We start from the raw sequence: 27,308 nt of genomic DNA, 5'->3' as shown, positions 1-27,308 counted from the left end.
CATGCTGCCTACTGTAGACTATATGGTGCTCAGCCAGTGTGTTCTTCCCCTCTCCAGCCATGAGCCATTCTGTAATGAGGTTTCTACTTCAGCTTTGCAAGGCTTTATGGTTCATTTCTGCACTAGTCTGTGCACCGTCAATCACCATCATCCACGTGTACACACGGCCTCTCCCTCACCCCTCACTGAGCTGTAGCAGATGTCATTCTCTATCTGAGTGAGTGATGCAGTCTTTTCTATCCCTCACCATCTGGGGTTAAGGCTGACATGACAGTGTTATGACAGCTCAGCACGTCCAGAGCTCTCTTATTTCTCTGTCTACACAACTGTCATACCAGAAGGGTGTGTGTGTTTCGTTTGTGTGTTGTCGCTTTTTCCTGTGTCTCCCGTGTCGGCCGGTGTTACAACAGTTTCCATTTGTTTGATTGCAGCTCAACAACAGACAAATTAGTGTTGTATTTTGTGTTTTCCCAGGCTGGTAGTTTGAAAGGGCAGATCCAAGTTGAGCAGTGCCCTGCTCTGCCCTCCCCTGGCCCAACTTTTAGACAGACAAACAGCTGGCTCACTGAGGAGTGCTTGGCTGGTCCATAGTCACACTGAGGGCGCCCCTGCTTGGAGACAGGTTGAGGTTAAGACCTTTAACAGCCCCTGGATGAGTTCACTGTATCACAGAGGAGTGACTCACTCACACTGTTGTGCCTAAATGATAGTAAAGCCTAGCTCCATGTCTGGAGAAGGACTACTATGACATAGGCATAACATTACATAATGCCTACATCATTTACTAAGCCTTACTTTCTTTACTCTTCTCATGTAGCTACTGGTTGTAAAGGGAATGATATGCTATAACTGCTAATCACTGTCGTCTCCTAGGTGGGATACTTGTGTTTAAATATTGGTGTAAAGCACTGTAGAATGGGTTTCACTGTGCCTGTCTCTAAATCCACTGTGCAAAATGTAATATTGTGTTCAATTTCAGCGTGGCGGGGCCACTCTTGATAAGCTTATTCACTAAGCCAATAAATAATTCAAAGAAAAGCAATGTCCAGATTGTCAGATAACATGGCAAAACCGTTCCGGTTCTGACTAAGTTACGGGCATGGTAATTGTTGCTGTCACAGTCATGATTTGTTGTTCTATTTGTGTCTACATCATACCACAAAAACAGCAACAATTTACCTCACTCACTAGTCTGTGTGTTGTTATGCCAGCTCCACATGCTGATGTTTACACAGACAGACAGAGCAGTGAATGTAATGTAGCTACTGTACACAAGATGGAACAGACGAGAGAGATGTCATTACCAAGTGTTTAGAGCCCCAGCAATCTCTCAGTTGTGTTGATAGGCGTGTCGGAAGGCTCTGTCAACACATGAAGACTGGCTATAAAGTGCACACATAGCTCACAATATTATCCCATACTTCTCTCACACATTGTTACATTATTACTCTGTTATGTGTCTCATGGAGTGTGTATGGGAGTTTAACAGTAGGTTTTGTCAACACACATGATTCACCCCCCACGTTTCACTCTGCTCTCTTGTTATGCAATAATAACACAGAATATGTATGTCTATCATGTTATGCATATCTGTCTCATAGTGTGTATGAGGCCGTGTAATATAAAATGTTGATGTAGTGTGTCTCCCTAAAGCCCTCTGTCAGAGACGGTTCTACTATGTTCCTCTTCTCTCCCCTAGCAGCAGTTGAAGCCTGTCCTGCTCAGAAACCCTGATGCTGCTTGACAAGTCTAGGCCATCATGTCTTGGCAAATGGCTGTTTTAATTTGATCTACCCCATCTCTCTTCCCCGTCCTCTCCTTTGCTGGGAAACCTTTGCTCTGAAGTGTCAGTTAGTTTTTCTAAAAAAGGGGGGTGTCATCTGGCTCCCAGTGTTAATGTGTCTCATTTTCCACTTCTTTTTCCACATTCAAGTCCCTCTGGCTGTCTGCAGCATTTGTAGCGGCGGGTGGAGCTGTACCGTATGGCGGCGCTTGTTAGCCATGGGGGCCGGGTGACCGTGGCAACAGGCACTCACTCATACACACACACACACTGTCCCCCCAACGCCTCCCTCCCTGTCTGTCATTCTTCCTTCCTTTGACAAACCCCTCCAAGTCAATTTGCAAAAATTAAGTACCAACACTTATACTAAAGTGTCAGCCACTTATGCCTTGGTTCTGCGCAGCTGTCAATCACCTCCAGCAGCAGTTACAGGTGTTTAAGAAGCTTTTATCAGGCCTGTCCACAACCTGTCACTTCAAGTACAAGACTGTAATAGTCTCAAATCAAGTAGACAGTTTTGTTTTATGTCCTTCTAGCTGAAGGGTTTTATGTCTGAGGAAGAAGGCTACTAGGTCAGCGCGACAGGCTGTGGAGAGCAATGTTGAATTCAAGGGTATCATAAACAAGGTTTATGTCGGATAAGACGTGTCACTACAGGCCTGATAGAAACAGCGAATTTGTCAGTAACATTCCAAATATTAACAAAACAAAATATGCTAGACAAGGTGGGATCCTTTTGTGTCGATAAAATGAATTATGCTCGCAGTGGCAGAATTGACAAATGACCATCATATCGAAGTATAGTTGGAGTGACGAGATGCTGTCTGGTCCTCCCACTAAGACTCGGGAAAGCATACAGTTTATTAGGTCACAGATTAAATAAGTGATGATGAACTTCACAGGGTGGTGAAAGTGAGTGGGCACATTCGCTATATAACACAACATTTGTTGTGACAAAATCATCAGTAGAGTTGTGATGGAAACACATTTAACTAGTATTTTTTATTCATTTGGGAATTTCACCTCAAAAGTTATTTTTATGTACACTACGTCATCACGCACAGAATATTCACATGAAAACCAATTGGATGGAAACGTAGCTATACTTTGACAGGGTTTTATACTTGGAGTGAATTTACTTTGTGCGGTTTTTTGGTAACAGTTTTGGGTAACACCCACACAGTATCCAAAAATGTCTCATGTTTCCTCTAGCTGTCCGTCACGCTTTTTCTGCTTCGTGCGTTCGTAGGTGAGTGGTATCCAGCAGCCTGTTAGCCCTGACCGCCCCTGCCAGCCAGAGAGAACACACCTCTTTCATCAGTACTATGTGAGAGGAGGCACAGTGATGTCTCACACACACACACACACACACACACACACACACACACACACAGCACAGTCTACCTAGGCTTTGATAACTTATCTCCCACTCACAGTCCGCTCTGCTTACCCTGCTTCTCATCTCCCCTCCTCGCTCCCATAGACAGACATAGATTGGTGGGAGAGGAGAGGAGAAGAGAGTCCTCTCTCCCTGGGCTCCGGAAGCCGGGGCTCTTGTGTCATTATTTGGTTATTAAGTGTTAATGTGGAAATCCCAGGCATTTATCGGCCAAAGCCCAGGTTTGTAATGGACCACCTGGGCTGCAGCCAGCAACACACACACACACACACACACACACACACACACACACACACACACACACACACACACACACACACACACACACTGGTACGTGCCAGGTTTCCTGCCGAACTAATAGGCTTTAATAAGGTGTATAATTGTAGTGTGCCCCCCCTCCCTCCTCCTCTCTCTCTGATGCAGCCAGCCGAGCAGAGAGCCCATTGCTGTGTAAATATCAATTAGGTGTGTCTTGGGATCTGGCTGGGCCAAGATACACTGTAGATAAACCAGGTAGATTAGAAGGAGCAGACTTGGGTCAGGGTATGGTACGTTAGGGGCGGGGGAGAATATATCACACTGTCTTTGTTTGTAATCTATGTTTCGTAGTTTCCACCCCTTTCCCCCTTCCTTTATTTCTTCCTTCCCTCCATCCCTCTATCCCCCTCTCATCCTCCTCAAACCCAGAGGTCATGTAGCAGGTGTGGAGGAAATTCTTAAGTATTTATGGGGACAGATATGAAGGGGCCGTTCTTTACCCAGTGTCTCCACCCTCACTCCCTCTCCCCCTTCATCCCTGCTTCCCTCCCTCCTCCTTATGCAGCATAATGACGCCTGTAGGCCAATGAAGCTCAGATTTGCTGGCAGGTTCTGGCTCCTTTCTGGCCATAAATTTCTCCATCTCTCCAATTCAGGCCAGGGCTGAGTGGCGATAGCACAGCACCTCAGCTCTCATTCACAGCCTGGGCTTAAGCTAAAGCACACTTAACTAAATTGTTTAAACAGTGTTGAAATAACACAGTGGGATGAATCAGAGAGACAGTGTGATTTATACAGTGCATTCAAAAAGTATTCAGACCCCTTGACTTTTTACACATTTTGTTACATTACAGCCTTACTCTAAAATGGATTAAATACAGTTTTTTCCTCATCAATCTACACACAATACCCCACAATGGCAAGGCGAAAACAGTTAAAAAATATATATTTTTGCAAATTGATCGTAAAGCTCAGAGATGGGATTGTGTCGATGAACAGATCTGGGGAAGGGTATCAAGAACACAGTGGAACCACCAAGACTCATCCTAGAGCTGGCCGGCCAGCCAAACTGAGCAATCAGGGGAGAAGGGTCAGGGAGGTGAACAAGAACCCGATGGTCACTCTGACAGAGCTCCAGAGGTCCTCTGTGGAGATGGGAGAACCTTCCAGAAGGACAACCATCTCTGCAGCACTCCATCAATCAGGCCTTTATGGTAGAACGGCCAGATGGAAGCCACTCCTCAATACATGGCACATGACGCCCACTTGGAGTTTGCCAAAAGGCACCTAAAGACTCTCAGACCATGAGAAACAAGATTCTCTGGTCTGATGATACCAAGATTGAACTCTTTGGCCAGAATGTCAAACGTCACGTCTGGAGGAAACCTGGCACCATCCCTATGGTGGTGGCAACATCATGCTGTGGGGATGTGTTTCAGGGGCAGGGACAGGGAGACTAGTCAGGATCGAGGGAAAGATGAACGGAGTAAAGTACAGAAAGATACTTGATGAAAACTGGCTCCACAGTGCTCAGGACCTCAGACTGGGTGAAGGTTCACCTTCCAACAGGACAACGACCCTAAGCACACAGCCAAGACAATGCAGGAGAGGCTTCGGAACAAGTCTCTGAATGTCCTTGAGTGGCCCAGCGAGAGCCCAGAATTGAACCACATCGAACATCTCTGGAAAGACCTGAAAATAGCTGTGTTGCGACACTCCCCATTCAACCTGACAGAGCTTGAGAGGATCTGCAGAGAAAAATGGGAGAAACTCCCCAAATACAGGTGTGCCAAGCTTGTAGCGTCATACCCACGAAGACTCGGGCTGTAATCACTGCCAAAGGTGCTTCAACAAAGTACTGAGTAAAGTGTCTTAATAGTTAGGTAAATGTGATATTTCAGTTTTTTTTATACATTTGCAAAATAAAAAATAAATGTGTCATTATGGGGTATTGTGTGTAGATAAGGGGAAAAAATATGAACTCCATTTTATAATACATTTGTAATGTAATAAAATTTGGAAAAAGTCAAGGGGTCTGAATACTTTCGGAATGTACTGTAGATGGAGTGGTCGGGCCCATGTACTCAAGTAGCATCTTTCTCTCTGGTGCTGCAGGTCTGTTCCTGATCTGCTCCAGCTGTGGAGAGGGGACAGGCGTAGCTTGGGCTCTGCTCTGTTCCATGAATGTGTTATGAAAAATGATGGAAAGTAGTCAACCCTCACCCCCTCGCCACACCGTGTAAGGACTGGAAGGAGTTTTTTGGTTGGGAGAGTATCTGGTTCACTCTGGTTCATCTATGATAATAAATTATGCCCGTACTATACTATAATATAATAGTCTGTCTGAGTGAAGCATAGAGAAGATTCAGATTAAGAACATTTCATGCACAATCTATTTAGAGTAATAAAAAATAAAGAGAAGTTGGATGGTTAACACCGTGAGGCAATACTCCCAACCATCCAGGGCCTCTCAAACATAACCAAGTGCATCATACTTCCTGTGGATCTGAACCCAGATGTTTCATAGAATACAGCCAGTAATGAAGTGCAGTGTATGGGGGAAGTGGAACATCTGTTACCACCTGCCTGAGCCAATAGGCCTCCAAGAATATATACTACACATGAAACCAGGAACTGTATGTTATCATAGTAGAGCCAGTTTAATCGTTGGAAATAAGCTAATGTTTCTAGATTAATTATTTTCTTAACTTACAGAAGAAGAACTTCGGGGGGGAGAAAAAAACATTTAATCTTATTTGGCTCACATCCAAATGACATCGCTCAGAAATGAAATGTCTTTATGGATAAGAAATAAGCTAACACCAAAGTTACTTCTGTGCTTTTACTTTCCGTTTAAAACTCCTTCAGTTCCTCATAGCCTTGAACAAACTGCTTGAACACAGTGCTTAAGTATTTCTCCTCTGGATTGGACTACCCTTAGTGCCTTACAGTACCTCCCAATCTTGAGTAGTTCTATCACAATCATCATAATCATCTTCTGTTTTTGGAGAAACTGGCTTGTTGCAGATACTGTAGAACAGATCTTCACACCGACAATGAATCACACTTCCCTGTGGCTATGTGTTAGAAGGGTCCGATGAGACGCATATCGTCCTTGGGTCGACAACTAACTTTTATTTACCGAGACCAGTCTCTTCCCCAAGCTCTGCTCTGTGCTGCCAGATTCGCCTGCCAGACATAAGGCTCCCTGCAAAAGCCCATCACAGCAACAGCACACAGGACAGCCCATTACACAGCACAATCCCAGACCACATCCAGCCAACAACACAGCCTTTGCCAGCTTGCACAGCCCAGCCTGCCAAGAAGCGAACAGAGTGGTCTCGTATTCAGAGAGAGGCACTACTCTGTGTGTTTGTGCTTATGCGCGTGGATGCGTGTGCGTGTGTTTGAGCCGTTCCTAGAGAGCTCTTATCACAGCTAGCTTTTCATCATCCAAAAAGTGATACTTTTGAATCATCTGTCCATCGAACATTCTCCAAGAGTCTTGATGATCATCCAGGTGCTTTTTGGCAAACTTGAGTAAACTTTTTGGATGACATGGGTCCCTTTATGTCTGGCGAAAACCAAACACTGCATTCCACAGTAAGAACCTCAAACCAACGGTCAAGCATGGTGGTGGTAGTGTGATGGTTTGGGGAGGTTTTGCTGCCTCAGGACATGGACGACTTGCCTTAGAGCAAAATTCATGATTTCTTCTATTATCAGAGAATTCTACAGGAGAATGTCAGGCCATCTGTCTGTGAGCTGAAGCTGAAGAACAGCTGGGTCATGCAGCAAGACAATGATCCAAAACAAGTCTACATGAAAATGGCTAAAAAGCAACACATTTTAAGTTTTGGAAATGGCTTAAGTAAGTCCAGAACTAATCCCAATTGAGATGTTGTTGCAGGACTTGAAACCAGCAGTTGGTGCTTGAAAACCCACAAATGTCGCAGTGTTAAAGTAGTTCTGCATGCAAGAGTGGGCCAAATGTCCTTCACAGGGATGAATTTTGCAGCTCAAGGTGGCACAACCAGTTATTGAGTGTAAGGGGGCAATTACTTTTTCACTCAGGGGAATTGGGTGTTGCATAACTTTGTTAATTAAACCTTTATTTAATTAAACTCAGGTTCCCTTTATCTAATATTAGTTTTTTGTTGAATATCTGATAACGTTCAGTATACAAAATTATGCAAAAATAGAGAAAATCAGAAATGGTCAAATACTTTTTCACGGCGCTGCAGCTCCAGTCAGTGGCATTACATTGAGTGTAATAATTACGAGAGGAGTATGTGACTTGTATTAAGACCTCATGTTTTAATTACGAGAGGAGTATGTGACTTGTGTTAAGACCTCATGTTTTAATTACGAGAGGAGTATGTGACTTGTGTTAAGACCTCATGTTTTAATTACGAGAGGAGTATGTGACTTGTGTTAAGACCTCTCATGTTTTAATTACGAGAGGAGTATGTGACTTGTGTTAAGACCTCGTTTTAATTACGAGAGGAGTATGTGACTTGTGTTAAGACCTCGTTTTAATTACGAGAGGAGTATGTGACTTGTGTCATGTTTTAATTACGAGAGGAGTATGTGACTTGTGTTAAGACCTCATGTTTTAATTACGAGAGGAGTATGTGACTTGTGTTAAGACCTCATGTTTTAATTACGAGAGGAGTATGTGACTTGTGTTAAGACCTCATGTTTTAATTACGAGAGGAGTATGTGTCTTGTGTTAAGACCTCATGTTTTAATTACGAGAGGAGTATGTGACTTGTGTTAAGACCTCATGTTTTAATTACGAGAGGAGTATGTGACTTGTGTTAAGACCTCATGTTTTAATTACGAGAGGAGTATGTGACTTGTGTTAAGACCTCATGTTTTAATTACGAGAGGAGTATGTGACTTGTGTTAAGACCTCATGTTTTAATTACGAGAGGAGTATGTGACTTGTGTTAAGACCTCATGTTTTAATTACGAGAGGAGTATGTGACTTGTGTTAAGACCTCATGTTTTAATTACGAGAGGAGTATGTGACTTGTGTTAAGACCTCATGTTTTAATTACGAGAGGAGTATGTGACTTGTGTTAAGACCTCTCATGTTTTAATTACGAGAGGAGTATGTGACTTGTGTTAAGACCTCGTTTTAATTACGAGAGGAGTATGTGACTTGTGTTAAGACCTCATGTTTTAATTACGAGAGGAGTATGTGACTTGTGTTAAGACCTCTCATGTTTTGACTCCTGTATCACTGCTATATGTTGTCTCCTGTCTAGTCTTCAGTTAGAATATCAGTCCACAGCAGATCATGAATAATAATACCACAGCAATGTTTCATGTCAAGACAAATATGTTTCGACTGTCATGATTTTTATTAAGTTCTGTAGTGTAGCAGCCTATGTGTCAATTTATTCAATGTTACTATGAATGATTATAATTCCCATTCTTTGCCTTAGATTAGGAGTTCACAAAGTGTGTCTGTGTTGTGTTGTAGAATCATGATGCTAATGGGTTGATTTGTGTGGTGCTGTTTCTGTTTCTTACTATCCATTGTTACCAGATTATGCTCCATCTGTTCAAGCTGTCACACCTGCTCCCGCTATACCCCTCTGGCATTCGAGGGCGCCAGGCTCCCCAGCATTACGCACTCCTGCCACCATCATTATGCACACCTGCTCCCGCTATACCCCTCTGGCATTCGAGGGCGCCAGGCTCCCCAGCATTACGCACTCCTGCATCCATCATTATGCACACCTGCCCCCGCTATACCCCTCTGGCATTCGAGGGTGCCAGGCTCCCCAGCATTACGCACTCCTGCCACCATCATTATGCACACCTGCTCCCGCTATACCCCTCTGGCATTCGAGGGCGCCAGGCTCCCCAGCATTACGCACTCCTGCCACCATCATTATGCACACCTGCTCCCGCTATACCCCTCTGGCATTCGAGGGCGCCAGGCTCCCCAGCATTACGCACTCCTGCCACCATCATTATGCACACCTGCTCCCGCTATACCCCTCTGGCATTCGAGGGCGCCAGGCTCCCCAGCATTACGCACTCCTGCCACCATCATTATGCACACCTGCTCCCGCTATACCCCTCTGGCATTCGAGGCGCCAGGCTCCCCAGCATTACGCACTCCTGCCACCATCATTATGCACACCTGCTCCCGCTATACCCCTCTGGCATTCGAGGGCGCCAGGCTCCCCAGCATTACGCACTCCTGCCACCATCATTATGCACACCTGCTCCCGCTATACCCCTCTGGCATTCGAGGGTGCCAGGCTCCCCAGCATTACGCACTCCTGCCACCATCATTATGCACACCTGCTCCCGCTATACCCCTCTGGCATTCGAGGGTGCCAGGCTCCCCAGCATTACGCACTCCTGCCACCATCATTATGCACACCTGCTCCCGCTATACCCCTCTGGCATTCGAGGGTGCCAGGCTCCCCAGCATTACGCACTACTGCCACCGTCATTATGCACACCTGCTTCCCTCGTCATGCACGTCAGCGATCATTTGGACTCACTTGGACTCAATAACCTGTGTTATTTCCTTCCCTATATCAGTCTGTCCCCCCCACTTTGTTCCCCGCTTCCACATCAACGTTTGTATCTCGTTTTGTTTCCGGTTTGCTGATGCTGTTCCTGTCTTGTTCCATGTCTGTTCCTCATTAAATGTTTGACTCCCCGTACCTGTCTCGACTCCAGCGTCGGTCCTTACACAAGCAGGATTTTCAAGTGCTGTTAAGCTCTTTCTACTCTACTCCAGCATGTCATGTCGTCTTCAGCATGGTGTTAAATCCCACTCCCTGGCTGCCGTGCTACACACCGTACACACACACACCGTACACACACACACACACACACACACACACACACACATTAAGTTTAGAGACAAACAGAACCTGAAACAAGAACCTTCCAGACTTCCAAATATTTTAGGCAAAATAGGCTGCTGTATTGTTTTAAATGTCCCTTCTTTGCATGTACAGTATTTGCATTGTGCACAGAGAAAGATGTGAAACTTTGGCAAGCCCGTCAAAGTCTGTCATACTGTAGTAAAGGCAGTATGACCTGGTATGATCTGTGATATCAGCCTACTGTCTTGTTCCCTCCTGACTGTACCAGTACAGCAGGGATGCCCAACTAGATTCAGCCTCGGCCAGATTGTTTTCTTGAGCGGATGGTCGGCAGGCCGGAACATAGTTAGAAATCATTTGTACACTGCAAATTGACCCCATATTGATATCAAATTTGACCAAAACAGAATAATTTCAAACCTTGATTACATTGGGATAAGATCACATATACCTCTCTGTTTATGTGTGGGTTTACTTGGGAACAAATTGTATAAATTAAAATCCCTTGGAGATGATGTCCTGGTGTTTTTACAGTCTTTTATGTCCAACAATGGATATATGTGTAACAGCATTCTTCCTCCTCTTCTGAGGAGGAGTAGCGAGAAGGATCGGAGGACCAATGCGCAGCGTGGTAAGTGTCCATAAAGTTTATTTTAAGACATAAACTGAACACTATGAAATACAAAACAATAAACGTGAACATGAACTAAACCGAAACCGTACCGTGTGGCAACAAACACTCACACGGAAACAAACACCCACAACTCAAAAGTGAAACCCAGGCTACCTAAGTATGATTCTCAATCAGAGACAACTAACGACACCTGCCTCTGATTGAGAACCATACTAGAATGAACTCAAAACCCCAACATCGAAAAACACACATAGACTGCCAACCCCAACTCACGTCCTGACCATACTAAATAAAGACAAAACAAAGGAAATAAAGGTCAGAACGTGACAATATGTTTATTTATTTTTTGCTCAGAAAACTTGGGGGGCTAAATAATATCAACGGCCTGTGGGCTGCCAGTCACAACATCAGCCAGGTACTCTGTCACTAGAGATGTGAATACAGTAAGCTGAGTGGGAATGGACCAGACAGAGAGACAGACAGAAACTAGCAGCAGTACAGGTCTTTGTGCAGCAGGAAAATACTGAGGACAGAGAATGTATTGTTTTATTATGTAGGAATTACATAGGTTTGAGTCCAGGCTCTGTCACAGCCGGCCGCGCCCGGGAGACCCATGGGGCGGCGCACAATTGGCCCAGCGTCGTCTGGGTTAGGGGAGGGTTTGGCCGGCAGGGATGTCCTTGTCCCATCGCGCTCTAGCAACTCCTGTGGCTGGCAGTGCGCAGTGCACGCTGACACGGTCACCAGGTGTACGGTGTTTCCTCCGACACATTGGTGCGGCTGGCTTCCAGGTTAAGTGGGCATTGTGTCAATGCATTGTGTCAAGCCGGCTTGATTGGGTTGTGTTTTGGAGGACGCATGGCTCTTGACCTTCGCCTCTCCCCAGTCCGTACGGGAGTTGCAGCGATGAGACAAGACTGTAACTACCAATTGGATACCACATAATTGGGGAGAAGAAAAAAAAGATCTGCATTCGGGGAGTCAGTGTCACTGTTTGCCCCAGTGCATTTGTTATTGTTTTTGTTTTGTTGTTGAAACGGAGGAGTAGTGGAGGAGAGGAGCATCCGACTGTACATATTCTGCTGTTCTATCATAAGTGCAATGAGATCTGAGAGAAAAGAAAGTGCTCGTTGTTTGCAGTAACTTCTTTGTTGTTGTGATATCCCAAATGGAATATGTCTCTTCTATTGCTGTTATTGCACCAAACAAACACCCTAATTCTGACTGACTATGGTCTTAATTTAATGGTTGAGTTTATCGTGCTGTTCAGAGAGACATTCATTTTTTTTAAGGGAGTGTAGATGGGAATCCATGAAATCTGATTTGAAAAAGAAGTCGTTATCATGTAATAAGGCATTTAAAGGGCCAGTGCAGTCAAAAACTCCTGTGATGCTGGTGCTGTGTCTGTCAGCTCACTCTCCTCTCACCAAACATGTCACCTGCACACACTGGGGTCTCAGGTGTCAGGAGAGTAGTTGACAGTTGACGCCCTGTGAACCTCTGCACTGGGGGAAGCCATGTACAAAATCAGATTGTATGTCTGGAGTTTTGATTTGGAGTAAAGGTCATGTTGTGGATGGTATTATCTTGTATATGTCCTGGTGTCCAACTGTAAATCTATCATCAGGCGCTCATCTATCTGCTCATGACCTGCTCATGGTCTGCGCTCTGCTCTCTCAATCTCTCTCTCTCTCTCTCTCTCTCTCTCTCTCTGTAGAGCACACCCACAGAAATGAGTTATTGGTCAGCTAACCTTGCCGTAGACTAACAGCTCAGGGGGGGATGTGTGAGCTTTCCTCCAGAAAGACAAGAGTTCATGAAACATAAGGAATATGTTTGTATCTATAGCTGCACAATACAATGCCCAAGAGAAACAATGTCTAGACAAGCATTCTCACACACCCAGACACAACCAATACAGACATGCAGCCAGGAAAGATGTAGTAATAGTTTGCAGCACCAAACGATGTCTGGTATTTTTAGGTAGGAAATTGGACTGTAAGCTCTGGAATGTAAGGTATGTGAGTGTTGTCTATGTGGGAGTTAAGTGATGTTTTGGCACCCTCTGCTGCGAGCTGATGAGAATGCCTGACTGGCGATAGAATTTAGATTGCCATGCAAGGTGGAGATGGATTTTTTGGGGGGGAACGCGCTCATTTCCCTCCCTCCTTCTCTCTGTCTCTCTCTCTCCTTCTTCCTCTCTCTCTCTTTCTCTCTGTAATGCTGCATCTCAGAGCCAATTTGCTCTGCTCTTCCCAGGCGCTGTGCAGCTCCCTGTTGCTAATGATGCTAAAGCTAAAATGAGCTCAGCTTATTAGCTATTATAAACTGGTTGGTTTACAGCCCTGAATGCTGATTGGCAGCCATGGTATATCAGACCATATACCACGGTATGACAAATCACTACTTTTTTTCTGCTCTAATTATGTTGGTAACCACTTTATAATATCAATCAGACACCTCTGGGGTTTGTGATATATGGCCAATATACCAAGGCTAAGGGCTGTATCCAGGCACTCCGCGTTACGTCGTGCCTAAGAACAGCCCTTAGCCGTGGTATATTGACCATATACCACACCCCCCCAGGCCTTATTGCTTAATTATAACACAATGAACAGAGCTCTCTCTACTCTATCTTCCTCTCTCTCAAAAAACATGGACTTCTTCAATAAGACAGTAATAAAATGCTGCTTTGAAATTAAATAGTTGTTGCCTTTTAACTTGCCCTTTAACTCATTTGGCTTCAAACTGGTGCATTTAGCCCAGGCAGGCCTTGATGATAGCGTCTCAGTCTCTTCTCTCTCCCTGTGTTGACCCGTTTAGGGCAGGTTGAGAAGGCAGTTTTGATGCTTTTCTATTTCTCCTCAGAGACCAGGCTTCCCCTCCAGTCATACAATGCAGATGCTGAAAGACTGTTGGAAAAACACATGCTGAGCAGCGGGGAGTGTGTGTGTGTGTGTGTGTGTGTGTGTGTGTGTGTGTGTGTGTGTGTGTGTGTGATCTGGGAGCTATTCGAAGCAGGCAGAGTCAGAGGGTATATACAGCACTTGCTCTCTTTTCATTCTCCCCCTCAGGTTCTCCTCTCCTCCACACAGACAGTGGGGGCTCCCCCTCCTCCCTCCATCCCTCCCTCTCCTCCTCATACATTCACCCTGTCAATGCTACACACGTACAGGTAACTGCCAAAATAAAGGAAACACTTGAGTAAATGAGGGCTACAAAGTATATTGAAAGGTGTGGTTCCTGAGTTAATTAAGCAATGAACATCCCATCATGCTTAGGGTCATGTATAAAAATGCCCAGTTGCCCAATATTTTGGCTAACATGACTGGAAGAGGGGGTTCAAAGGGTGTGTGTGTGTTTCAGTCACCAGATCTTAATTGAATGCTTATGGGAGATTCTGGAGTGGTGCCTGAGACAGTGTTTTTCACCACCATCAACAAAACACCAAATTCTGGAATTTAATTTGAAAGAATGGTGTTGCATTCCAACCAATAGAGTTCCAAACACTAGAATCCATTCCAAGGGGCATTGTAGCTGTTCTGGCTCATGGTGGCCCAACGCCCAATTCAGACACTTCATGTTGGTGTTTCCTTTATTTTGGTAGCTAACTGTAGTTCACAAGTTTGATCAATAGCGCTTGGCAACCCTCGCTAGGAGACGACTCGGCCTCCACCAATCTGCTGTAACATAATGGCTGTTGCTAAGGAGCCTGGTAATGTGCTGCAGTCTATATTTTAGACATGATGCTCGAGGGTTTTAATGCTGCTGCTATGCTTCTGTCCACAATAAGAGGCCCCATGTGGGTTGTAGTAATGGCCAAGAGAATGGATATGTGTCCTTTTTCTGCCCTGAAATCATGAGTGTTATTACATTAAGGGCATTATGATCTGTGTTAAGGTGATTTATTTATCCATGTCTGGAGAGTGTGTCAGGACAGGGGCCCAACCAGGGGTTCGGGGGGGGGGGGGGGGGTCTAGGGGTTCCTCGTTAAGGTATAATTAAAGAATGTCCTATTTGATTATCATACCAATATTTCATCCAGCCTGATATAAATAGTTATGTTATTGTTGTTATAATAGTAAATGTGTCAATTCTTATCCCTTGTAATTCTGGAAAAAAAGTGAATGAATTTATCCTGTTTGATTGTGTGTGAAATGAGAGGTGTAGATATGCAGTGGGTCACTGGGCTTTAGAGATGTCTGTCTGCATGGGCTTTGGTGTGTCATTGCTTCTCAAGGATCCAATTATGATTACCTGGTTTAGATACGTTTGCTCAACAGACTATGCTTAATCCCTGGAGATATTTATGTGTATCGTCCAAGACACATACACACACGCACACACACACGCACACTCACACACACATACACACACACACGCACACACACACACGCACACACACGTGCACACGCACACACACACACATACAGTGAGGCAAAAAAGTATTTAGTCAGCCACCAATTGTGCAAGTTCAAGAGGCCTGTAATTTTCATCATAGGTACACTTCAACTATGACAGACAAAATGAGAAAACAAAATCCAGAAAATCACATTGTAGAATTTTTTATGAATTTATTTGCAAATTATGGTGGAAAATAAGTAAACTCAATAACAAAAGTTTATCTCAATACTTTGTTATATACACTTTGTTGGCAATGACAGAGGTCAAACGTTTTCTGTAAGTCTTCACAAGGTTTTCACACACTGTTTTTGGTATTTTGGCCCATTCCTCCATGCAGATCTCCTCTAGTGCAGTGACGTTTTGGGGCTGTTGCTGGGCAACACGGACTTTCAACTCCCTCCAAATATTTTCTATGGGGTTGAGATCTGGAGACTGTCTAGGCCACTCCAGGACCTTGAAATGCTTCTTACGAAGCCACTCCTTCGTTGCCCGGCCAGTGTGTTTGGGATCATTGTCATGCTGAAAGACCCAGCCACGTTTCATCTTCAATGCCCTTACTATGGAAGGAGGTTTTCACTCAAAATCTCACGATACATGGCCCCATTCATTCTTTCGTTTACACGGATCAGTCGTCCTGGTCCCTTTGCAGAAAAACAGCCCCAAAGCATGATGTTTCCACCCCCATGCTTCACAGTAGGTATGGTGTTCTTTGGATGCAACTCAGCATTCTTTGTCCTCCAAACACGACGAGTTGAGTTTTACCAAAAAGTTATATTTTGGTTTCATCTGACCATATGACATTCTCCCAATCTTCTTCTGGATCATCCAAATGCTCTCTAGCAAACTTCAGACGGGCCTGGACATGTACTGGCTTAAGCAGGGGGACACGTCTGGCACTGCAGGATTTGAGTCCCTGGCGGCGTAGTGTGTTACTGATGGTAGGCTTTATTACTTTGGTCCCAGATCTCTGCAGGTCATTCACTAGGTCCCCCCCGTGGGGTTCTGGGATTTTTGCTCACCGTTCTTGTGATCATTTTGACCCCACGGGGTGAGATCTTCCGTGGAGACCCAGATCGAGGGAGATTATCAGTGTGTCTTCCATTTCCTAATAATTGCTCCCACAGTTGATTTCTTCAAACCAAGCTGCTTACCTATTGCAGATTCAGTCTTCCCAGCCTGGTGCAGGTCTACAATTTTGTTTCTGGTGTCCTTTGACAGCTCTTTGGTCTTGGCCATAGTGGAGTTTGGAGTGTGACTGTTTGAGCTTGTGTACAGGTGTCTTTTATACTGATAACAAGTTCAAACAGGTGCCATTAATACAGGTAACGAGTGGAGGACAGAGGAGCCTCTTAAAGAAGAAGTTACAGGTCTGTGAGAGCCAGAAATCTTGCTTGTTTGTAGGTGACCAAATACTTATTTTCCACCATAATTTGCAAATAAATTCATTAAAAATCATACAATGTGATTTTCTGGATTTTTTTCCCTCATTTTGTCTGTCATAGTTGAAGTGTACCTATGATGAAAATTACAGGCCTCTCTCATCTTTTTAAGTGGGAGAACTTGCACAATTGGTGGCTGACTAAATACTTTTTGGCCCCACTGTATCTTCTTTGTTACCTTAGCCCAGTGTTTCCCAACCCTGGTCCTCCTCCTTTTGTTGGAGCCGTGGACAAACACACCTCATTCAGCTCATTGAGGGCTTGAGGATTAGTTGACATTTTGAATCAGTTGTCCTTGCCCAGGGTTACAATACAACTGTGTACTGTTGGGGGTACTCAATGACCAGGGTTGGGAAACACTGCCTTAGCCTATAGCAATGTTGTAGGGAAAAGTTGTGCTGCTCTAGCACCATTTCCCTACTGCAGGTACTGCTCTAGCACCATTTCCCTACTGCAGGTGCTGCTCTAGCACCATTTCCCTACTGCAGGTGCTGCTCTAGCACCATTTCCCTACTGCAGGTGCTGCTCTAGCACCATTTCCCTACTGCAGGTGCTGCTCTAGCACCATTCCCCTACTGCAGGTGCTGCTCTAGCACCATTTCCCTACTGCAGGTGCTGCTCTAGCACCATTTCCCTACTGCAGGTGCTGCTCTAGCACCATTACCCTACTGCAGGTGCTGCTCTAGCACAATTACCCTACTGCAGGTGCTGCTCTAGCACCATTGTCCTACTTTAGGTGCTGCTCTAGCACCATTCCCCTACTGCAGGTGCTGCTCTAGCACCATTGTCCTACTTTAGGTGCTGCTCTAGCACCATTTCCCTACTGCAGGTGCTGCTCTAGCACCATTTCCCTACTTTAGGTGCTGCTCTAGCACCATTACCCTAGTGCAGGTGCTGCTCTAGCACCATTACCCTACTGCAGGTGCTGCTCTAGCACCATTGTCCTACTTTAGGTGCTGCTCTAGCACCATTCCCCTACTGCAGGTGCTGCTCTAGCACCATTGTCCTACTTTAGGTGCTGCTCTAGCACCATTTCCCTACTGCAGGTGCTGCTCTAGCACCATTACCCTACTGCAGGTGCTGCTCTAGCGCCATTACCCTACTGCGGGGGCTGCTCTAGCACCATTTCCCGACTGCAGGTGCTGCTCTAGCACCATTCCCCTACTGCAGGTGCTGCTCTAGCACCATTTCCCTACTGCAGGTGCTGCTCTAGCTCCATTACCCTACTGCAGGGGCTGCTCTAGCACCATTTCCCTACTGCAGGTGCTGCTCTAGCACCATTTCCCTACTGCAGGTGCTGCTCTAGCACCATTACCCTAGTGCAGGTGCTGCTCTAGCACCATTACCCTACTGCGGGGGCTGCTCTAGCACCATTTCCCGACTGCAGGTGCTGCTCTAGCACCATTCCCCTACTGCAGGTGCTGCTCTAGCACCATTTCCCTACTGCAGGTGCTGCTCTAGCACCATTACCCTAGTGCAGGTGCTGCTCTAGCACCATTACCCTACTGCAGGTGCTGCTCTAGCACCATTTCCCTACTGCAGGTGCTGCTCTAGTTCCATTACCCTACTGCAGGGGCTGCTCTAGCACCATTCCCCTACTGCAGGTGCTGCTCTAGCACCATTTCCCTACTGCAGGTGCTGCTCTAGCACCATTTCCCTACTGCAGGTGCTGCTCTAGCACCATTACCCTAGTGCAGGTGCTGCTCTAGCACCATTTCCCTACTGCAGGTGATGCTCTAGCACCATTGTCCTACTTTAGGTGCTCCCACTTAAACCACTGGTATCATATCAACTATCCAAGGTCTGGAATATGGCACTGGCAGACTATGGCTCTCTGTTGTCTGACTCTCTCTCTTTCGCGCTCTCTTTCTCTTTGTCTCCCCCCGCCCTTATCCTGTTGGTACTGATTTGCCTACGGCATGGTCCAGGTCCTCAGTGCACACGCACAGACAGTCTCCTGGCCCGCTACTCCATTAGGCCCTTTCCTCTCCTTTCGTCTCCTCTCCAACCTCGCTCCGCTCCAGCTAACCCTCCCTTACCTGTCTCTCCACGCCATTGTTCCCCCCCACCTACTCCCCTCGCCTGTGAGCAATTACAGCGAGTTTATCTCTCTTTCCTGCTTTCATCTGATCCCTCTGCTCGCCAAGGCAGCAGTGGATGGAGCAGCAGCTTGGGCCTATGGGTCGGCCAGTTCCCTGTTCCATCCCGGTTCCCAGTGGAGTAGAGGTGTGCGTGCGAATCCGTTTAGGAGGAAGGAGAGCTGGAACATCAGGGTTGGCACCGGCCCCTGCATGAGTCTAAAAGTCATTGGAACGTGGAATTATTCCCCCATTCTTTTTTTGTCCTTTCCTCTCCCTCTCCTTATATCTCTCAAATCCCCCCCAAGTCTCCTCTGACTTGTGAGAAGGAATGAGTTCAAAATGAGGGGCATGTCACTGACCAAGTCCATATTATGGCAAGAACAGCTCACATAAGCAAAGAGAAATGACAGTCCATCATTACTTTACAACATGAAGGTCAGCCAATCTGGAACATTTAAAGAACTAAAGTTTTTAAAGTTTCTTCAAATGCAGTTGCAAAAACCATCAAACTCTATCATGAAGCTGGCTCTCATGAGGACCGCCACAGGAAAGGAAGACCCAGAGTTACCTCTGCTGCAGAGGATAAGTTCATTAGAGTTAACTGCACCTCAGATTGCAGCCCAAATAAGTAACATACACATCTCAACATAAATTGTTCAGGGGAGACTGAGTGAATCAGGCCTTCATGGTCAAATTGCTGCAAAGAAATCACGACTAAAGGACACCAATAAGAAGAAGACGCTTGCTTGGGCCAAGAAACACGAGCAATTGACATTAGATCGGTGCAAATGTGTCCTTTGGTCTGATGAGTCCAAATATAAGATTTTTGGATCTAACCGCCGTGTCTTTGTGAGACGCAGAGTAGGTGAACGGATGATCTCCACATGTGTGGTTCCCATTGTGAAGCATGGAGGAGGAGGTGTGATGGTGTGGGGGTGCTTTGCTGGTGACACTGTCTGTGATTTATTTAGAATTCAAGGCACACTTAACCAACATGGCTACCACAGCTTTCTGCAGCGATACGTCATCCCATCTCGTTTGGGCTTAGTGGGACTATCATTTGTTTTTCAACATGACAATGACCCAAAACACACCTCTAAGCTGTGTAGGGGCTATTTCACAAAGGAGAGTGATGGAGTGCTGCATCAGATGACCTGGTCTCCACAATCACCCGACCTCAACCCAATTGAGATGGTTTGGGATGAGTGGGACTGCAGAGTGAAGGAAAAGCAGCCAACAAGTGCTCAGCATATGTGGAAATGCCAAGAGTGTGCAAAGCTATCATCAAGGCAAAGGGTGGCTACTTTGAAGAATCTCAAATATAAAATAGATTTGAATTTGTTTGACACTTTTTTGGTTACTACATGATTCCACATGTGTTATTTCAAAGTTTCGATGTCTTTGCAATTATTCTACAAAGTAGAAATAGTACAAATAAAGAAAAACCCTTGAATGAGTAGGTGTGTCCAAACTTTTGACTGGTACTGTAAGTACATACACACAGACTGGCACAGTTACATAGTTTGTCGGTTGTGTAACACTTTCTTCCAGTCACGAAATCTGCTCTCTCAGTGTGAGAGGAAATGGGGAGGCAGGGGAGGCTGTGCCATTACCAGAGCTGTTACTAACTGTTCTCTGTAAGGGTGGCAGGAGGGCAGGCAGCCTCACTCCCATGGTACTCTGGTCTGCTGCCTCTCTGGGAGGAGTCAGGACAGGTCACCATCATCACACAGACAGGGTGGCACAGCAGAACAGTGCAGAGTAGCCCGAACTGGAGCACAGGGCCATGCACTCAGGGTCAGGCACAGTCCAGCTAGGGGCATCATGACCTCATGGCAGACTGGAGGGCATTGCTTATATGGTGATAATAAACATCCTGAAACAGAAGATTATAGTCTGTGATTTTCATCCCATCCGGATACTGTTGATTCTGCTCATCATATCTGCTAATGATTTATTTTTTGTTTTTCTTTCCTGTTTACCAATGGTTCCAATGTATTTCCTCCATGTTAGTAATGCCCACCTCACCAGCCCTAGTCTGGCTTTACCCAAAAGAGGAAACCTTGTAAAGCTTAATTCCGGTTCTTACAGCAAGTCGTCTTTGCTAGAGCAGACTGGTACCCTAATCCTCTATATTAGGAGAGGAGAGAGGGGTATAACTGGATTTCCTGTGCGTGCCATGTCTCTGGCTCAGTCCCCTGTCTCCCCCTGTGTTATCTAACCATCAGAGAGGCTGCAGTGCACTAATATCTGTGTGTAGCATGAAGAGCCCTTTGTTCGGCGAAACAAGTAAGAGCCTGGGGAGGGGAAGGAAGGAGAAGAGAGGAAACAGCATAACATCATCCTGTCCGTGCCATGCCCTGCCGTGCCATACCGGGCCACTGCCTCCCAGTGCGTGCAGCTACGTTAAAGACCTCAGTCGGGGAGAGAGAAGGAGAGAAAGAGAGCAGGGGGCCTGAGACCTCCTTAACATGCACGCTCACGTCACATTACACTCTGCACTCTCACAATGATTCAGGATGATTCCCCTCTTCATCACTGAATCTCTCTCTCTGTATCACACGGAACCATCCACAAGCCAGGTCAAACCCTGGAGCGGAGGAGAAGAAAGAATCGGAAATGTAGCAAATGTTTGTAGTAGTGCCGATGCTTTTGAAGAATTCCCTTATTTCTTACCAACACCCCTCCGTCTTTTTCTCATTCCCCTCCTTTTTTCTCCCCAGCTTGTTTATGTAAGGGGCTGTTTTACTTTCAATAGAGTACTGCACCATTAGCCCCCAAAGAGCTTAAAAGATTAAAGGAACCACTAAAAACATTTAGGGGAGTGAAGGGGACGTTTGTGCATGAGGGACTTTGGGTTGGAGGAGGAGGGGTTTTTCTTCATGTTATTCCACGGCAGGCAGCGGGTTTAGCAGAACATTGGAGCTGTAGAGGAGGACACTGGAACATCTGGGCTGGTATAGCTGAGAAAGGAGAAGAGAGAAGGGCTGCTGCGACACTCACCCTCTCTATCCTCCTGTTAGCAAGCTCAGTGCGCCAGCTCAGGGTGTAGGGACTGGGGAAGCCTACACATGCACAAACACACGTCCCTTTCTCCACCCAGGAGATTGTTTGCCTCCTGCAGGGAAGCGTCTGTATAGTCAGGCAGGCAGCCTGGGGCCTTCTCTCTCAGCCTTCTAAGCAGCTCGTCTGTAAGGCTCCTCTGTTGGGCTCTGTGGGATGAAGGTATTTAACAGGGAACGGATGAGAAAGAAAACTCATAGCATTGAATCACATGATCCTACAAGGTTTAGACTGTTCTCAGAAAGTGGAGCAAGGCAGCAGCATTAGCTCAAATCATACCCTATCAGGCAGCAGTGCACTGTAGTGTGCAGTGTATTGAGCCATGCATGAACAATGTTCTGTTCTTCCTAGCATGATTCTACTCTATTAAATTCAATTTTAATGATATGATCTTTTTGGATGCTGTGTTTAATTGCTAAACTAAGATTCCAAAAGCGGCTGTAGATAACCTTTTGATCACTACAGCAAATTCTCATTATCCTCACACGCACTAACATCGATACACTACCAGACTAACACAGACTAACACACACTAACAGACTAACACAGACTAACACGCACTACCAGACTAACACAGACTAACACGCACTACCAGACTAACACAGACTAACACGCACTACCAGACTAACACAGACTAACACACACTACCAGACTAACACACACTATTACAGACTAACACACACTACCAGACTAACACAGACTAACACTGATATACTAACAGAGACTAACACACACTAACAGACTCACACTGATACACAAAACAGACTAACACAGACTAACACGCACTACCAGACTAACACAAACTAACACAGACTAACACACACTACCAGACTAACACACACTATCACAGACTAACACACACAACCAGACTAACACACACTATTACAGACTAACACACACTACCAGACTAACACAGACTAATACTGATATACTAACAGACTAACTCAGACTAACACACACTAACAGACTAACACTGATACACAAACAGACTAACACAGACTCAGACTAACACACACTAACACAGACTATCACACACTAACAGACTAACACTGATACACTAACAGACTAACACACACTAACACTGATATACTAACAGACTAACACACACTAACACAGACTAATACAGGCTAACACAGACTAACACAGATTATCACACACTAACAGACTAACACTGATATACTAACAGACTAACACACACTAACACAGACTAATACAGGCTAACACAGACTAACACAGACTATCACACACTAACAGACTAACACTGATACACTAATAGACTAACACAGACTAATACAGGCTAACACAGATTAACACAAACTACCAGACTAACACAGTCTATCACACACTAACAGACTAACACACACTAACACACACTAACAGACTAACACTGATACACTAACTCACACTAACACAGACTATCACACACTAACAGACTAACACACACTAAAACACACAAATACAGGCTAACACACACTAATAAAGACTAACACAGACTAATACAGACTAACACACACTAGTACAGACTAATACAGATTAACACAGACTAGCACAAACTAACTGACTAGCACACACTAAAACAGACTAATACAGACTAACACACACTATTACATACTAATGCAGACTAACACACACTAAAACACACTAACACAGAATAATACACACTAATACAGACTAATACAGATTAACACAGACTAACACACACTAACACAGACTAACACACACTAACACACACAAACAGACTAACACAGACTAGCATACGCTACCAGACTAAGACAGACTAACACACACTGACATACTAAAACAGACTAAAACACACACTAACAGACTAACACACACACTAACAGACTAAAACAGATTAACACACACACTAACAGACTAACACACACTAACAGACTAATACAGACTAACAGACTAACACACACTAACAGACTAACACACACTAACAGACTAACACAGACTAACACACACTAACACTGATACACTAACAGACTAACACACACTAGTACAGACTAACACAGATAAACACAGACTAGCACACACTAAAACAAACTAACACACACTATTACAGACTAATGAAGACTAACACAGGCTAACACACACTAATGCAGACTAACACACACTCTTACAGACTAATACAGACTAACACACACTACTACAGACTAACACAGACTAACACACACTAATACACACTAACACAGAATAATACACACTAATACAGACGTATATAGATTAACACAGACTAACACACACTATTATAGACTAATACAGACTAACACACACTACTACAGACTAACACAGACTAACACACACTAAAACACACTAACACAGAATAATACACACTAAATCAGACTAATACAGATTAACACAGACTAACACACACTAACACAGACTATCACACACTAACAGACTAACACACACTAACAGACTAACACTGATACACTAACAGACTAACACACACTAACACACACAAATACAGACTCACACAGAATAATACACACTAAATCAGACTAATACAGATTAACACAGTCTAACACACACCTACAGACTAACACACACTAACTGACTAACACACACTAATACAGACTAAAACACACTAACACAGACTAACACACACAAATACAGACTAACACACACTAATACAGGCTAACACACACTAATACAGACGAACACACACTAACACACACGAATACAGGCTATCACACACTAACAGACTAACACAGACTAACACACACTAACAGACTAACACTGATACACTAACAGACTAACACAGACTAACAGACACTAGTACAGACTAACACAGATCAACACAGACTAGCACACACTAATACAAACTAACACACATTATTACAGACTAATGAAGACTAACACACCCTACTACAGACTAATACACACTAAAACACACTAACACAGAATAATACTCACTAATACAGACTTATAAAGATTAACACAGACTAACACACACTATTACAGACTAATGCAGACTAACACAGACTAAGACACACTAAAACACACCAACACAGAATAATACACACTAAATCAGACTAATACAGATTAACACAGACTAACACAGACTATCACACACTAACAGACTAACACTGATACACAAACAGACTAACACACACTAACAGACTAACACTGATACACTAACAGACTAACACAGACTAACACACACCTACAGACTAACACACACAAACAGACTAACACACACAAACAGACTAACACACACTAACATACTAACACTGATACACTAACAGACTAACACAGACTAACACACAGTAACAGACTAACACAGACTAACACACATGAATACAGACTAACACACACTAATACAGACTCACACAGACCAATACAGACAAACGCAGACTAACTGACTAACACAACTAATACAGACTAACACACACGAAAACAGACTAACACACACTAATACAGGCTAACACACACTAATACAGACTAACACACACTAATACAGACTAACACACACTAATACAGACTAACACACATGAATACAGACTAACACACAATAATACAGACTAACACAGACTAATACAGTCTAACACAGACTAATTGACTAACGCACACTAATACATGCTAACACACACTAATACAGACTAACACAGACTAACACACACTAATACAGACTAATACAGATTAACACAGACTAGCACAAACTAACTGACTAGCACACACTAATACAGACTAATACAGACTAACACACACTATTACAGACTAATGCAGACTAACACACACTAATACACACTAACCAGAATAATACACACGAATACAGACTAATACAGAGTAACACAGACTAACACACACTAATACAGACTAACGCAGACTTAAAGCACACTCCATTCTCTTTTTTCTCTTTCTCTATGTCCTGTTTTAGAGCTGTGTACTCTGTGTATTGTGCATCGTGCCCTATTTTCTTGCTAAGGCACACCAGTCTGTGGATGGAATGGCTGCTGTGTGTTTTTTTCTTCTCTGGTGATTCAAGCACAGTGCTGGCCGCGGGGCGCATAGCCAAGCGTGTGCATGTGTCTGTGGGAAGGGAGCGGGTAGGCAGGCAGCGAGGACTGTCACTATGCATGAGGAGCCAACACAGCCCGAGGGTCCGGGGGTATACCCCCCTGTGTTTAGAACATCCCCAGTGATGACCTAAGCCCATCTGACAAGAGTTTACTGCGTAGGCCTGGAAACAGAACCCATACCGTATGGTACTCAACTGTTTTCTTTGTTTGTTTTTGCAGAGGCTATTGTCCCAAGTGAACCCACATTTTGGGGTCTGAGTGTGCTTATTGCTTTATCATATATAAAACATTGTTAACCTTTTCTTTACAGCATTACAAGTTATATTTGGCTTTTATAACTGTGAACTTCAAACAGCTTTCAAATATTGTACTCTCTTTCACTGCAATGCGTCCTAGCTTGTCCCGAAAGACGGCCTCTCAGCTTCTCCTTGGATAATAACTCAACTCAAGCTTTTGGTATTATGGTGCATCTCATTAATATTGTTTGTAGATACATACACTATTTCTGTGTAGTGACACATGGATTGCCTTCCAACAGAGTTGTTACTGTTTCAGGTTGTGTTGCCAAATGTGGATAATTCTCCTGGGATAAAGGACCCTATTATAGCTGGCAGGTACTTCACACAGCTGTCCCAGATGACATAATTATATACACAAGAAGCTGTGTGTGAGTTATCCTAACCTGATGTGCTACTAGGGAGAGTGACAGAATGTAAACACAGGCAGGGTGGCCCGCTGGCCCAATCTGAGCTGTGTGTATGTGGTCATTTTTAGACTTATTGTACTCTTCCTCATACAGTACAGACAAGACTAAGGGGACTGGGATGTCATAACCAACTGAGTGAATGTTTATACGGTGTTTGAAGATGGCATACTGGATAGTAAAGCACTTTTAATACCTTTTTTTAAGAACAAGTCTGTTGAATCAAAGTCCAGTGGTGAAGCAAATGTCAAATACACTGCTAGAGATCTATGGAGAAATCACAAAGGGCTTCCTCTATAAGAAGAGAACAGCAACTAAAGCAATGTTTTAAAAAAGGGGTTAAATGAGAAAGAGCTCTATACACAGGGCATAACAGAGAGAGCCAAGGAGAGAGAACAAATATGTTGATTAAAGGGGAGGAATAAAAGAGAGATAGCGAGAGAGAGAGAGAGACAAAGCGGGAGGAGAGAGAGAGGCAAACGAGAGAAAATGGGTTGGGCAGTGAGCAGAGAGGAGGAGGTTACTGCAGTAGTGTGTGTAGTCAGAGCCGAGGACGAGGACAACAAGAGGACAGAACACCCTTCTTACTGTCATATGCCAATAGGGATGAACACACAGCTAAAGTCCATTTGAGGAGAGCTGCTGTCAGACTG

At 44.5% G+C, this 27,308-nt stretch overlaps 1 protein-coding gene across 10 annotated transcripts in view; it reads left to right on the top strand.

Annotated features, from left to right (window-relative positions):
* LOC115135902 (autism susceptibility gene 2 protein-like) overlaps positions 1-27,308 on the top strand; it is a 483,838-nt gene that overhangs the window by 109,958 nt on the left and 346,572 nt on the right. The window lies entirely within an intron of this gene.

Source organism: Oncorhynchus nerka, linkage group LG10, assembly GCF_034236695.1.
Source record: "Oncorhynchus nerka isolate Pitt River linkage group LG10, Oner_Uvic_2.0, whole genome shotgun sequence".
Lineage (NCBI taxonomy): Eukaryota > Metazoa > Chordata > Actinopteri > Salmoniformes > Salmonidae > Oncorhynchus > Oncorhynchus nerka.
Note: the sequence above shows the minus strand (reverse complement) of the source record. Positions and strands in the feature narration are given on the sequence as shown.